At 34.9% G+C, this 13425-nt stretch overlaps 1 protein-coding gene across 14 annotated transcripts in view; it reads right to left on the bottom strand.

The window, feature by feature from the left end:
* The window catches only part of BBS9 (Bardet-Biedl syndrome 9), a 289323-nt gene that overhangs the window by 115014 nt on the left and 160884 nt on the right, over window positions 1-13425 (bottom strand). The gene's annotated exons all lie outside the window — the stretch shown is intronic.

The following is a 13425-nucleotide window of genomic DNA, read 5'->3' as shown; positions in this document are numbered from 1 at the left end:
ACAGGCCATCAGCAGCTTTTGCCAGGAATTTGCCATGTTACCAGTCATCCTATCTCACACTCTTTAAGCATATCCTACATTTCGAATGTGTCTATTTGTTTCTTGAACAGCAGATAACAGCTACAGCATCCATGACGATGTGCCTGTTCTGCCAGAACAAGAGCTGACAAGATGTTTCCTTGTGTGTGTCCCTGGAAAAGGCTGTATCTATGTCACTTCTGGAAAAAAAAAATGCATGAAGAATATTACTGAAATCTTAACATATTAACTTTGAAGGCACAGTCTCATGAGACAATGCATTTTTTAAGATCCATATAAATTGGTTAAGGAATTATCCTTGTAATATAAAATCAGTTTTCTTCTTCAACATTGTGCATTTAAAATGACATTCAAAGTTTATACTAGAATTGTCTAGAATTTACTTTTGTTAAAAAATAACATGGACAAAAAATTATACTACTTATTATACTATACAACAACAACAAACACCACTAGAATATGTAAGAGCAGGGAAATAGTAAAATCCTACAGACTAGTGGGATTTTTCAAATCTGATGAAAATCCAGACAAATGACTCAAGCTTAAATACATTCCAAACCTATTAAACACATAAGAGGAACATTTGTGGTTAACACACAATAGAAAAAGAAGCAACCAAAGTTCTTGTATTTATTCTGCTCTCTTTAATCATATCTTCCTTTGATCAAATATTATACATAATATCGATAAGGTTATTTACTAATTTGATTTTTATTGGCATAGAAAACAATTAAATTCTAATAGGAATTTCCAGAATTCTGAAAGCAATATCAAGCTGAGGATATAGCTGAACATCCAAAACAGAAAAAAATGAAGAAACTTAAAAAGACACTTAAATTCTAGAAGTTACAAACAGCAGGTGACTCAATTTCATTTTAATTCAAGGGAAGACAATTTTAAGCAGAAAAGCATCCTTATTTGTCATATAGTTATTCTGGAGTTTTAACTTACTGTGAAGAGATGCATTATAAATACATAAACCTTACCAAGAATTTGGACACATCACACAAAGAAATAATCCCTACTTAAATATATATATGTATATTTTACTAAAAACACAAGGGATAAAATACATGCAAAAACTGTGAACATACAAGGTAACATCTGAATACCTCTGACCACAAGATATCATCTCCTGAATAATCAATCTCTGTAGGGATCATGATGCATCAGATATTTAAGGTATAAAAAATTAAAGAATCTATGAAGAATGACAGATAGAAAAGTTTAGAAAGAAATCAAATAATACAGGAAATTGTATGAGACCTCTTAAAATATTTATTAAACTAGTCTAAGTTTTTGATTATAGCACAAAAGCTCTGTGCAGAGCTATTAAATGCCATATTAACAACTATTCGCGATAGCCACTGTCAGCTTCTAATTCAAATAGTAATATCGAACTGCATTAGAAGACTGCAATTATAACAGATTTTTCAAAAATCATTTGTGAATAAATTGGTTTGGAGTATTTTTTTATTGTTGTTTGGCTTGGGTTTTTTGTTTGTTTTTGCAGTCTGTCATACATACATTTGTCATTTCTGCACTACTGTGCTGTAATAGCAACTGATAGCAGGAACAGCGCCTTTACCTGTTCAGTATCAGAATATTTACTTAATAGAAATTCCTGCAGCATGAACAACTCTCTACAAGAACTGCTCATTTTGAGTTTTGCTTGGTAAATGCATATTGATATCCTATGGCAACTTCACCTGAAAAAATAGAGTACGTAAATCTTTATGATAGATTCTTTCCTGAAAAATACACTTTCTGTTTAAAAAGTTTATTACTCCTCTGGTATTTTTGCCCTCTGAAGCACAATCCATAAACCACTGAACTCTTCTGCACAAAACAGAAGACTAAGAGTTTGGGGAAAATTCTATTGTATGGATTTTATTATTATTATTATTTTTGTCTTAAATCTGGATTTATTAAAATCTCTTTCCATAATGTCTTCTTCAGGTATGGAAGGAAAGCTGAAACACTTTTTTCCAAGCTGAAGCCTTGGAAATTTAAAACAGTATTTTTGAAGCTATCTTAGAGCATATGCAGTATTTGCCTTTTAAGAACAGTGGTCCTAAATGAACATTTTACAAAGGATCTTCTGGAAATATAATGCAGAAAATCAGAAGTATTAAAGAAGTGGATGTTTCAGGAATCTAGCAAACTGAGGGATACTCAACAAAGGTTCTGAAAGCTGCATTCGATGATGACTATGATTCAAGTTATTTTAAAATATTTTTCAAGTACAATCCTGAAGAAAGTCCTGTTTACAGAAGCAAATTATGATTATTACCAGTTGTAGGATTTTAGTATACTGACAAAACTGCATCCTTTAGGATAGGATGTTCTTCACTCACACAGAAAGACTTCCAAAATAACCTTAGAATTAGGTCAGAGTAAGAATGGGATTAGAGCAGTATTTATCTCCCAGCTTTTTATCTCCCCTCCCCAGATTTCCTGTAGGCCCCCTTTAGGTACTGGAAGGCTGCTATAAGGTCTCCCCAGAGCCTTCTCCAAGCTGTACCCCAACTCCCTCAGCCTGTCTTTGTAGGACAGGTGATTCACCTCCTTGACCATCCTCATAGCCTGAAACTGTCTCACATCTCATAAAAACAGAACAATACAGAGTGTATACTAAAACCTTCTTTCTATTATTTTATCTTTGGACAACAGTGAAAATTATGAAGATCTTTAAGGCAGAGCAGGTGTTTGTAAAAGCAAAAAGGGTACGTTTTCCAACAGATAAATTCTTACCATCTAGTTACACACTTATTCCTCTAGTAATGGTAATTTGTCATAACACAAATACATCACATTTGGAAGCATGAATGTTCACACACATCACGTGTTTCTGTAGAAGCCCTTCCTAAATCCTGAAAATCCTTTTTTTTTTTTAGGGTTTTCTCTGTGTGTGTACGTGCGTGTGTTCACAATCTTCTGTTTTGAGACTTAAATCCTTATAACTACTGGCCCTTTTCTGGGAACTGATGAAAGAAACTCTTGTATGTACAATGCATGAATGGAGTGGTTTGGCTTCCTTGTACCCAGCTTCAGAAGTATGTTGTTTTGCTTTTTAACACTGAAATCATCTAACACTTCATCTTTCCTTTCCTTTCCTTAAAAACTTTTCACCAGTTACCTAGATAAACCAAGGTGCTCTTCGGGTTTTTGCAGATGCTGTCAAAGCTGTCTGCAGGCTTGCAAACACACTAGAAGTCATGCATCTTCCAGAAGTATTCTATACATCCAACAGTAAGTCTGCCATAAGTGAAGTTTACAACCTCAGTGAGATTCAGCAAGATAATTTTTGATACAGGGAAGAGAAATTGAGTTTTGTTATTCTTGCTCTGGATGAAGAAAAAAAAAGTTGCAGAAAGATGCTAAAATGTCATTGTATCTCAACAAATCTTTTATTTTTGTATCAGTGATATCCTTGGGGAGGAGATTCTTTCTCTTCTCCTACTATAGTATCTTTTATTAGGTTGTCACTGTAAGATGCTATAGAAGCCTGACTAATGAGTTTGTGTTCCTGAAAGACATGAAATACAAAAGCACAGCCTCTCATATATTTTAGTTCTGAAAGAAACGCAACCTGATAGAAAGTTTATTGTTCCCTATTTAAATTCTTGTAGTACCTCAGATCCACTCACTGATAATTTGAAATTCATTGGTATTGCTTCAAATTGTGGAATTTCTCCAAAATTGCAGAGGTGAGGACAAGGAGGTTAGTGACAAAGTGGATTCATGTGTTTACTTGGATATCCAACTTTCAAGCTTATTCAAGAATTAACTTTTTTTGTTGTTCCTTGAAACAGCAGCTTGGGAAAAGTCATGAATTCCTCCATTGTTGATATGGTCATGCCATAGGATAAAATACCAGGTTTACTTTTGATGTACCAAAACTATTTTAGCTCTATCGATGTCTCACTTCATTGGAAAAACCTGGAGAAGATGGCTGAAGAATGATGTCATTTTAACGTTCCTTGAATCTGAACTGGCCTGTCACTGTAATCCTAAAACAAAGTGTCTCACCATCTGTGCAGGTATGAGAGAATACTGGTATATCATTGTTAATCTAGGAAATTGAGACACAGAACCTTATCATTAACTGAAAGAAAATACTTTCATCTGCTAATTTGTAAATCATAGTAAAACAAAAAAAATGGCGCAGATTTTTTTCTGGGATGTTTTAACAAGATGTAAGATTTACATGACACATCTTCTCATGCTACCTAGTAATATCTTTCCTAATTCGAGAAGACAGATTACACAACATGAAAATGTGTAATAAATAAATAAATAAATAAAGGTTATCTAATAATGCCCAAAAAAATTATTTGGGGGGGGGGAGGGGGAATACATAGTTAGATATTACTGCTTTTGGTTTTGAAGTTGTTGATGGGTGTTCTTGGTTCTAATTCACAATCATAATGCATCAAAGATAGGATGGTTCAGTGATTAGGTCTTGATATACCCTCTTATTAATATTTGTGACTGTCAGCTATCTGAGGGAAATAATGTATTTTGCTGCATATCGTTATGGCATATGTTCAATATAAATCTAGAGCTTCATAAGATTATTGGGAGTATCTCCATCTTATTTTCTGAGAAAGTGATATGATACACTGCTGGCTTTTTTTTTGTTTTGTTTTTAATTCAGGTATTATAATAATACTGCTGTTTTTGTTTTTTTTTTTAATTCAGATATTATATTAATATAGCACTGAATTATTTTTAAAGCAGTAATACAATATTCTTCATCACATAGCAAGAGTCTGCAGGTCTTTCAATTTGGATACCAAGAGAATCCTCTCATGACAATCTGCTTCTTTAAAAGAAACATCCCAAAAGAAAGATACACTGATTTTATATATTTTATATATATATATATATATATATATATTTTAGTGTTAAGACTTTTTGGTGAACAACATTACCATAATCACCATAATGCACTACTCTTGTCATTAAGCAGTTTAGATGACAACTGATCTGTAATTCTGGTATGCAGCACATATTCAGTAATTATTACTACACTAAAATATTTCAGCTTCTCTCTGTACCTGAGCTAGATAGATAACACTTCCTGAACAAAGAGAAAATTTAGATGTTCGCATCACAGTATTACATAGAGAAAGATTTCTAATAACAGAAGCTCATTTAATCAATCACACAAAGGGCATGTCTCTTGGGACAACTGCAGTACTTCGCACAATATCCCAGTTAATTTTAAAGGAGAGAATACATATGCTGGAGCCAAACTAATCACACGGTTCTGCCTAGACTAATTTACACAAAGAAATAAGATAAGCCCACTGAAGTTTAACTTCAATATCTCTGAAATATAGAAGAATAAAGACACTGATAGATTGTTAGGTAAATTAATTCTAAAAGCGAACTTCTTATTTTTCATAATACATCTATCAGATATGTCAGATTCTCCCTTAATGTAAGGTTTATACCTAGCACGAATGCTTGTTCTGAGGTTTGATACAAGGGAATATAATTAAACTAGACAAGAATACAGTGATCCTTTCTGTCCTTAAAAAGTTTACAATTCATAACACATATCAAATCCCGTATCTGAACAATTCTTTAATTTTGTGCCATCTAGTTTTTTTTGTTGCTGTTTAGAAACTATATTCTTACTAGAAGTAAGCTTTAAAAAAAATCAAGAATAAAAAGCTTACGTCCCCTTCTTGCAAAATCTGGAAGTGACAAAATAAGATTTGGAAATACAATTGGACATAGCTGCTAGTCCTTTGAGGTGTAAAGCAAAGATTCATTGATTTTTTTAACATATAAATAGGCTTAACTGATCACACTAAACCTTTCTTTTCAAAACCAACAAGAATTTGCACTTTTTCTATTCTACCCATAGAATTCCCTGTGAAAAATAAACTCAGCTACAGGCAAGAATCACTTGCCAATTGTATACCTTGCCTCCAATTTTTTGCTGTTTGCCATAACATAATTTTCTTACTAAATAAAATTAACTGCAGGAAGAAAATAATACACAAACATCTAGAGGAATTGTGATAGTGCTTAAAAAATGTTGAGACTACCACCTCACTCTTCAAATCATCTCTTTCCCTTAAATTACTTACCACAAATATTTGATCTTTTGTTTCTAGACCTTATAAATTTCACAAGTAATCAATCCATTTGAAACCCTGCTTTTAAAGGGACCACAAATAAAAGCAAAGTAAAAATGGTTACCCAACAAATTGCACTACTTTAGTGGCTTTACAACTCCATGTCTTTCCCTCCACCTACTCTAACTGTCTCTGATGTAGCCTGGTCCCCCTGAAAGCAGTGGTCTGCTCAGCACTCTAACTCCCAAGTGAAAACACAAAAACGAAGAGGGCTGGAAGAAGATCCATTCCCTTACTTCTTTCATTCTCTAAGTTAAGTCACACATACATACCTGAGCAAAAGACATTGATAGGATCCAGGTACCGTGACTCCATTTTTAACCCCTGTACTGTACCTTTCCTGCCCATGGAGGAGTGAGAAATCTCATTCCTTCATCTTTCCCTCACTTGAGACTCTTATGTTGCCCTCAACCAAAACTAAGCTTCAGACAGGTTGACTTTCTTTTTATCTACTGAAAATTATGATTTTTAGCAAGAAAAGCTTGAGGTTCCTTCCCTTTATTTTAGTGATTACAGGTTGAAAAGCCACTAACATTTTGTTTCCACTCTTACTGGACTTCGATACTTGACCATATTTGAACGGTCTTTCTGAATAATACTGTTAAGTGGCTTTGCTTTCAGTAAGTAAAAGACTTGTTCACTAATTTTGATTTTTTTTAAATGATAGATAGCCATCATTTAATATATTTTTCCAATCTGGAAAGAAAGGAAACAAATTTCACATGCTTCTCCCCCTAAAATTACTTATTTTCAGATGCATTAACCATTTGGTTTCTGTACAGAAGAAGGGGAGAAAAGGGTATCTGCTATGAATTTGTCTGTTAAAAAAAAAAGAATTTGATACAACTATACGGGAATCTAGTTCCAAATTACCACTTGTCACTGCCTAACAGCTTGTGTTTTGTTTCTGCTGTTTTTTGTTTTGTTTGTTGTTTTTGGTTTGGTTTGATTGTGTCTTTTTTGGGTGGGAGGAAGGGTTGGTTGGTTGTTTAAAAGAAACAGAAAAAGTATTTACAAAGTATTTACAAATGATAAGTTGTGCTAGCACACTGTAAACAATATAATTTAAAATATTTCAGCCCACTTTAAAATATTTCTGTTACATAGCTGAAGATTTGCATTCCAAATATGGCTAAAAAGAACAAGGAGAGTATAGAAAATATGAGATACGTTAAAAAAAATATCTATTCCAGGTGTATTCTACCATGATTAAGACCCAGTTTGGTTTATACTTTAATTACAAAAATTATTGAAAAGTAACAATTTAATAGAAATTCTAAAAATTAGATCTCATGAAAACTTCTCTCCCCAACAATGTAATTATCAGCTCAAAGCTTCAACAGTTCTAAACATTAATTAACAATTTCAAGAAAAAAGTTGGATACCATTAGTTTTGACAGAATTAAACCTCTAGGAATTACAGAATTAATCTTTTCTTTAATCTTGAAAACTTTCAGTCAATAAAGGATTCTTTCCCCAAATTGCAATTTTCTTGAGAACTCTGCAATAAAACCTATCTACTACCATGCATAAAACATAGCAGACTACCTAGCTTTTCCACATTACCAATCTTTTCTTTTTCTAGTGGTTTACGTTCATATAGTCTTCTTACAGAAAGCATAGAGCCTTTTGATACTAACTCTGATGACTCTTCCAAGACACTCTGTGATTTTCTTATGACACCTTCTCTTTTTCATCATTGCCTGTAAGTGTACTTTTCTACTTTATCTATCAACACTGTAAAAAAGTAAATGTGGAGTCATTAACTTAAGTTTATTAAACTTAGATCACAGCGTCACTTAAACACACACATTTTAACCACAGGCATGTTTTTTCCTGCCCAATTTACAACTTCAGTAGGAAATTAAGATAGAATACAGACATTTACTTGGTTGCTCTGAAGCCAAGCCTAAATAAAAGCAGATGAAAGTGTACTTCGATGATAGTTTATAGTTATTATTAACTATAGCATCACAAATGTGAGGATAACAAGAAAGGGATGATTCTGAGCAATGAAAAGCATTTATGATATTACTTGGTAACACCATGAGAACTATGAAAATATTTATTCTTGAGTGAAGTTGATAGCTATATTGATGGTTATAGTGCTGAGGATCCGCCATCAGTTCTAAAATTAGAATGTTAATATTGACAGACATTTTCTCTCCTTGTAACATATTAAACAAAGAAAGTATTAATAGTTTAATAATCAGACATCTGAGCCAGTCAATCCAAACACCATGCAACTATTATATCAAAACTGTCATGTAGCATGAACTCCTTGAACGCTTTAAGTTAGTCTGGATAAATTCCTTCCCTTCCAAAAATGATTTTTGATTGTAAACATACACTCTATCACAAACTAATTTTTGAAAACTCCCTCAATATAACAGAGCTTGGTAAAAGGGTAATGACTGAAAAACATCCCTTTAGTAATCCAATGGTTGCCAGCGCCTACTTTAAGTTAATGACAAATATGCTAGTCTTGGAAAACAGTCAGCAACTCTCCTAAGAAAAATGAATTGTAGAATAAAATTTCTGATAAATCATTAATATTATTAGAGTGATCATAGCTTCTTTTGTCTCCAAAACAATTTTGTCAGATATTTCAATAGATAATAAAACCCACATAGGACTCTAAATTGGTATACTTTTTAAAGTGTAGTTTGCACGGAATTGTAACACTATGCTCTGAAACTGACAATATACATTTCTGTATTTTGAATATGGGTTTAATTTTAGTCCTGCAATAGTAACAAAGTAGATCGGGACAAAACTGCAGCTAAGTTCCTTGACAGATTAGCTCCTTATTTATCCCATTGGACAACAGCAAAGACTCAAGAAACCTCATGCAATTTCTGATGTTATGCTTCTCAGACTCTTCAGTGATTCTTCCATGAATTTTACAAACAGGGAATGTCCTCATATTTCCAGTATTAAACAAATGCAACACTTTTAGTCAGTTTAAACAAAGAAATACTATTTAGATGTTAGTTAGAAATTTATTGCTGGAAACAAAATGTATGACACTAAATATCTGTTACTCACAGAATTTACATTTAAGCTATTAGAAAATGCAAGAAAAAAGGGAAAAAGAAAGGTATTTTCAGAAACCTAAGGACCTTATCATCTAAATACAAGAGAAGAGACCAAGATTTCATTTTAAACAACTATTTTGAAAGCTTGTAGTATTTGCTTTATCTTTGTAGACAAGAAAATGAGATTTTACATGTTCTTAAAAGTTTATAGCAACAGAAAATTTATTTTAAAATAGTGACAATAGGAACTCAAAACACCTCTTTTTATTTGCTAAATATCTAACCAGAGTGGCGGAAAGGTCTAGAAAACAAGATGCAATCTTTTCTAAAAGGAATGGCATGTATGAGAATAATGTTGATGTTATGGTCAGAGAAGCATTTTGTTTTACAGTAAAAGTATATTCTAAACATTTCCCTTTGTTTAAAAAAAAAATAACACAACATTTTCATAGTTTACTGTTCACAAAGCAGAAAATATTCTGGAGAGGTACACTGCATCCAAACTGTCTTCTAACACATTCCATCCAAATAAAAATACAGCAAACTACTGTGCAGAATTGTTTGAGTAAATAAAAAATCCTTTAGAGTACTTTATTTCACTACAGTTCCACTCAACTGCTTGTAAGGAAACATGAACACTAGCTAGGAGCTTCTGTCCATAAATACTGTTGGTATGTCAGATTTCCCTCTTCCCTCCCCTGCTTAATTATACTTCTCCTTAAATTACATTCAGATTTCTGTGGTTCCATAACAACTTCAATGGCATGTATTTCAATATTTTGTAAAGGTTTCATTACCCATTTCCAGTCATTGCTGGTTTACATTTTTCATCCTGGCTGCTCTGCAGGATGCACATCTTAACAATATTTATGTGGGGTGTTACAGCTTTAATATGGAATATTGTGAACTACTATACTGAAACCACATTGAGTTATATATTAAAGTGATATCTTGTATTATATGATACACAACAGATTTCCCCATGATTTATCAAAAGATGTGTCAAAAAGCAATGTGATGTCTGATGGCAAAATAAAAGGGAGTCATGCAAATAATAGTTGTTTGGGCTTTTATGAGATTGATGTGAACCTTCCTGCAATTCTATTCATAAGAATACATACACCCCAGTTGTGCAGCTTGATTTACAGGTCTAAGTGAGCCAAAAGTCCAAAGCAAATCTCATCAAAACTGTTTTGCTTCGCCTGCTTGTCCTGGTTTCAGTTAGGACAGGATCATGGGTCAATACCATGTGAAGTACCAAAACATACTTTTTTTTCCCCACACAGTTGAAACTGTAGATAATGCGAAGTTCACTTAGATCTTCGCACAGACTTTCCAAATGACAATAAACCATTTTTCAAGGTACCACATCAAGGTACGTATTAAAATCTTAGCTCACTGTACATTGCAAAAACCCTACACAGAGCAGTAAAGATAGTGTACTTAGATTTTTTTTTCTTATACATAATTCATCTATGAAAACAGTTATGCAATATATTTTAAATTTTGAATACCTAAAAGAAACATTGAGAAGTGTAAGTACCACTACAGCTTGTTTCTCTTGTAAGTTTAAATACTGTTTAAGTACTTTAATCTAGAACCCAGTGGAAAGACTATACTTGAAACTAACTGGACATTGACTCTAGTTCTTATAAGTTTAAAACATTCCTTAATTTCACTAAAGCAGTATGATGAGCTGGGGACCTTATATCAAGACAGAATGCGGCAGTCTTTTTACATATATATACATGCACACAGACTGTTCTCCAGATTTTGCACATAATCTCACACAGTCATACCAATTACATGAGAGAAAAATTTGCAAGATACCTACACAATGTAGGACTATCTATGCATGGTTTGGAAAATATAAGCAAGTTATCTTTATATAGTACTTTATTGGGATCATTTTCACCCACTACATATACAAGTGTAAAAACACTGAAAACAAAGTATGGCCAACACTTAATTAATAGATTCAATACACCATATTACTGTGCGTACTTGTCTATTACAGTTATCATATTGGAATGTGTGCATGTGAATACACAAGCATGTACTTATATTACATAGCATTTGTATTAGTGTCTTTAAAAAAATAGAATTATTCTGTTAGTACTAACAACTAGACAGAAGCTAAGACAAGCTAAACTTAAGCAAGAAAATCTTACTTGGCTTGATAAGGAAGGATTGGTTGAATAGGAATTAACTGCTATTACATATATGCCAACACAATCATTGGTCACAGCCAACATGTGATCACGAGGGGACCGTCCTGTTGAGCAAACTTAATTTCCTTTTATGACAAGGTCACCTACTGAGGTGACCAAGTCAATTGATGTAAATCTGAAATCTTTTTGGAATTCAGCAAAGCTTACAATACCATTTTTCATACTATCTTTCTGGACAAAATGCCCAGCATACAGCTACATAGATAGGTGAACACAGTAGGTGAACAATTGGCTTAAGAGCTGGAAGGAACCCACAAGGATCATTGAGTCCAAGACAGGTCAGGCTCAAAGGGCTATGGTAAATGGAGTAACATCAAATTAGTGGCCAGTCACTAGTGGGGTTCAGCAAGGCTCCATTTAGGGGCAGTGCCCTTCAATGTTCTTATAAATGATCTGGATGCAGGACTTGAATATATATTAAGTTTGCATACAACACTAAATTAGAAAAAGCTGTTGACTCCCTTGAGGGTAGAGAGGTCTTTCAGAGACATCTTGAGGCTGGAGAGCAGCCACATGGAAAAGGATCTGAGGGTTTTGGTCGATGTCAAGTTGAATATGACTCAACGGTGTGCCCTGGCAGCCAAAAGGGCCAACCATGTCCAGCCAAAAGGGCCAACCGTGTCCTGGGGCACATCAAGCATGGCATTGCTAGACAGTTGAGGGAAGGGACTGTCCCACTCTGATCTGTACCATTGCAGCCTCAGCTCCAGAACAGTGTGCAGTTTTGGGTGGCACAATGTGAGAAAGGCATAAAACTACTAGAGAGTGCCCAAAGGACGGCTACAAAGATGGTGAATGATTTAGAGGGCAAGATGTACGAGGAGCAGTTGAAATCACCTGGATTGTTCAGCCCAGAGAATAATAGACTGAGTCTCACTCATGGTGGCGTGCAGCTTCCTCACGAGGGGAATGGAGGGGCAGGCACTGAGCTCTCCTGTCTGGGGACAGCAACAGGACCCAAGGGTATGGCCTGGAGCTGCGACAGGGGAGGCTCAGGCTGGTTATTAGGGAAAGGTTCTGCACCGAGAGGGTGGTTGGGCACTGGGACAGGCTCCCCGGGGAAGGAGTAATGGCACTGAGTCTGTCAGAGTTCTAGAAGTGTTTGGAGAATACTTTCAGACATAGGGTTTGAATTTTAGGTGGTCCTGTGTGGAGCCAGGAAGCTGAAATCAATGATCCTTGTGTGTCCATTCTAACTCAGGATATTGTAAGATTCCGGGATTTTGTGATGTGAAGGTGGATACTAAGCAACTATAGATACTACCTATACTACCATCTATGTAGATACAGATACTACCAGAAAGCAAATTCATCACTGTAGTGATATACTAATACTTATATACTAAGAGTATAGCAATAACTGACAATAGTAGTGATTACAAGTAGTAGAAAGACACATCATGATAGTAAAAATCAGTTAATGTGACATTGGAGCAAAGCTCCAACCCCTTTTAGGAGGAAAAAATAAATAAATAACACTAAAAGGCAACGCGAACACTAGGAAAAGAGAATCACACATAGTGCAGGAAGCATCTCAGAGGAAAGAAGCTACATTTAGTGTAAAAATCAGGCTCTTTTTATACCAATGAGACATAAGAGGGTGTAGGACACCACAACTTCAGCTAACCGAGAGAGGACAGAGGTGGCGGGCACATGTGGGAGACTCAAGGATGGGAAGTCACTTGGGGGACAGGAAATCATCATGGGAATGGGAAAGCCTGGGTAATGGGAGAAGGCATAAAGGTAACCATGCCTCAACGGGAAAAAGGCTGACAGAAAAAGTCTCCTGAACCTGGGGCAGAAGCAAATGCCTGCCGGCCTGAAAAGTGCCAGCCTGGGAGCCGTACCACAGGATGCAGTGCTTCAGGAGCGGACTGCTCCAGCATGGGCTGCTCTTCACGGGCTGCACTTCAGATACTGCATGGGCTCTCCACATGCTGCAGCCTCCTTCAGGCTGCATCC

Source organism: Anser brachyrhynchus (genome assembly GCF_964034855.1).
Source record: "Anser brachyrhynchus genome assembly, chromosome: 2".
Taxonomy (NCBI): Eukaryota; Metazoa; Chordata; class Aves; order Anseriformes; family Anatidae; genus Anser; species Anser brachyrhynchus.
This window is presented reverse-complemented; position numbering and strand designations above follow the sequence as displayed.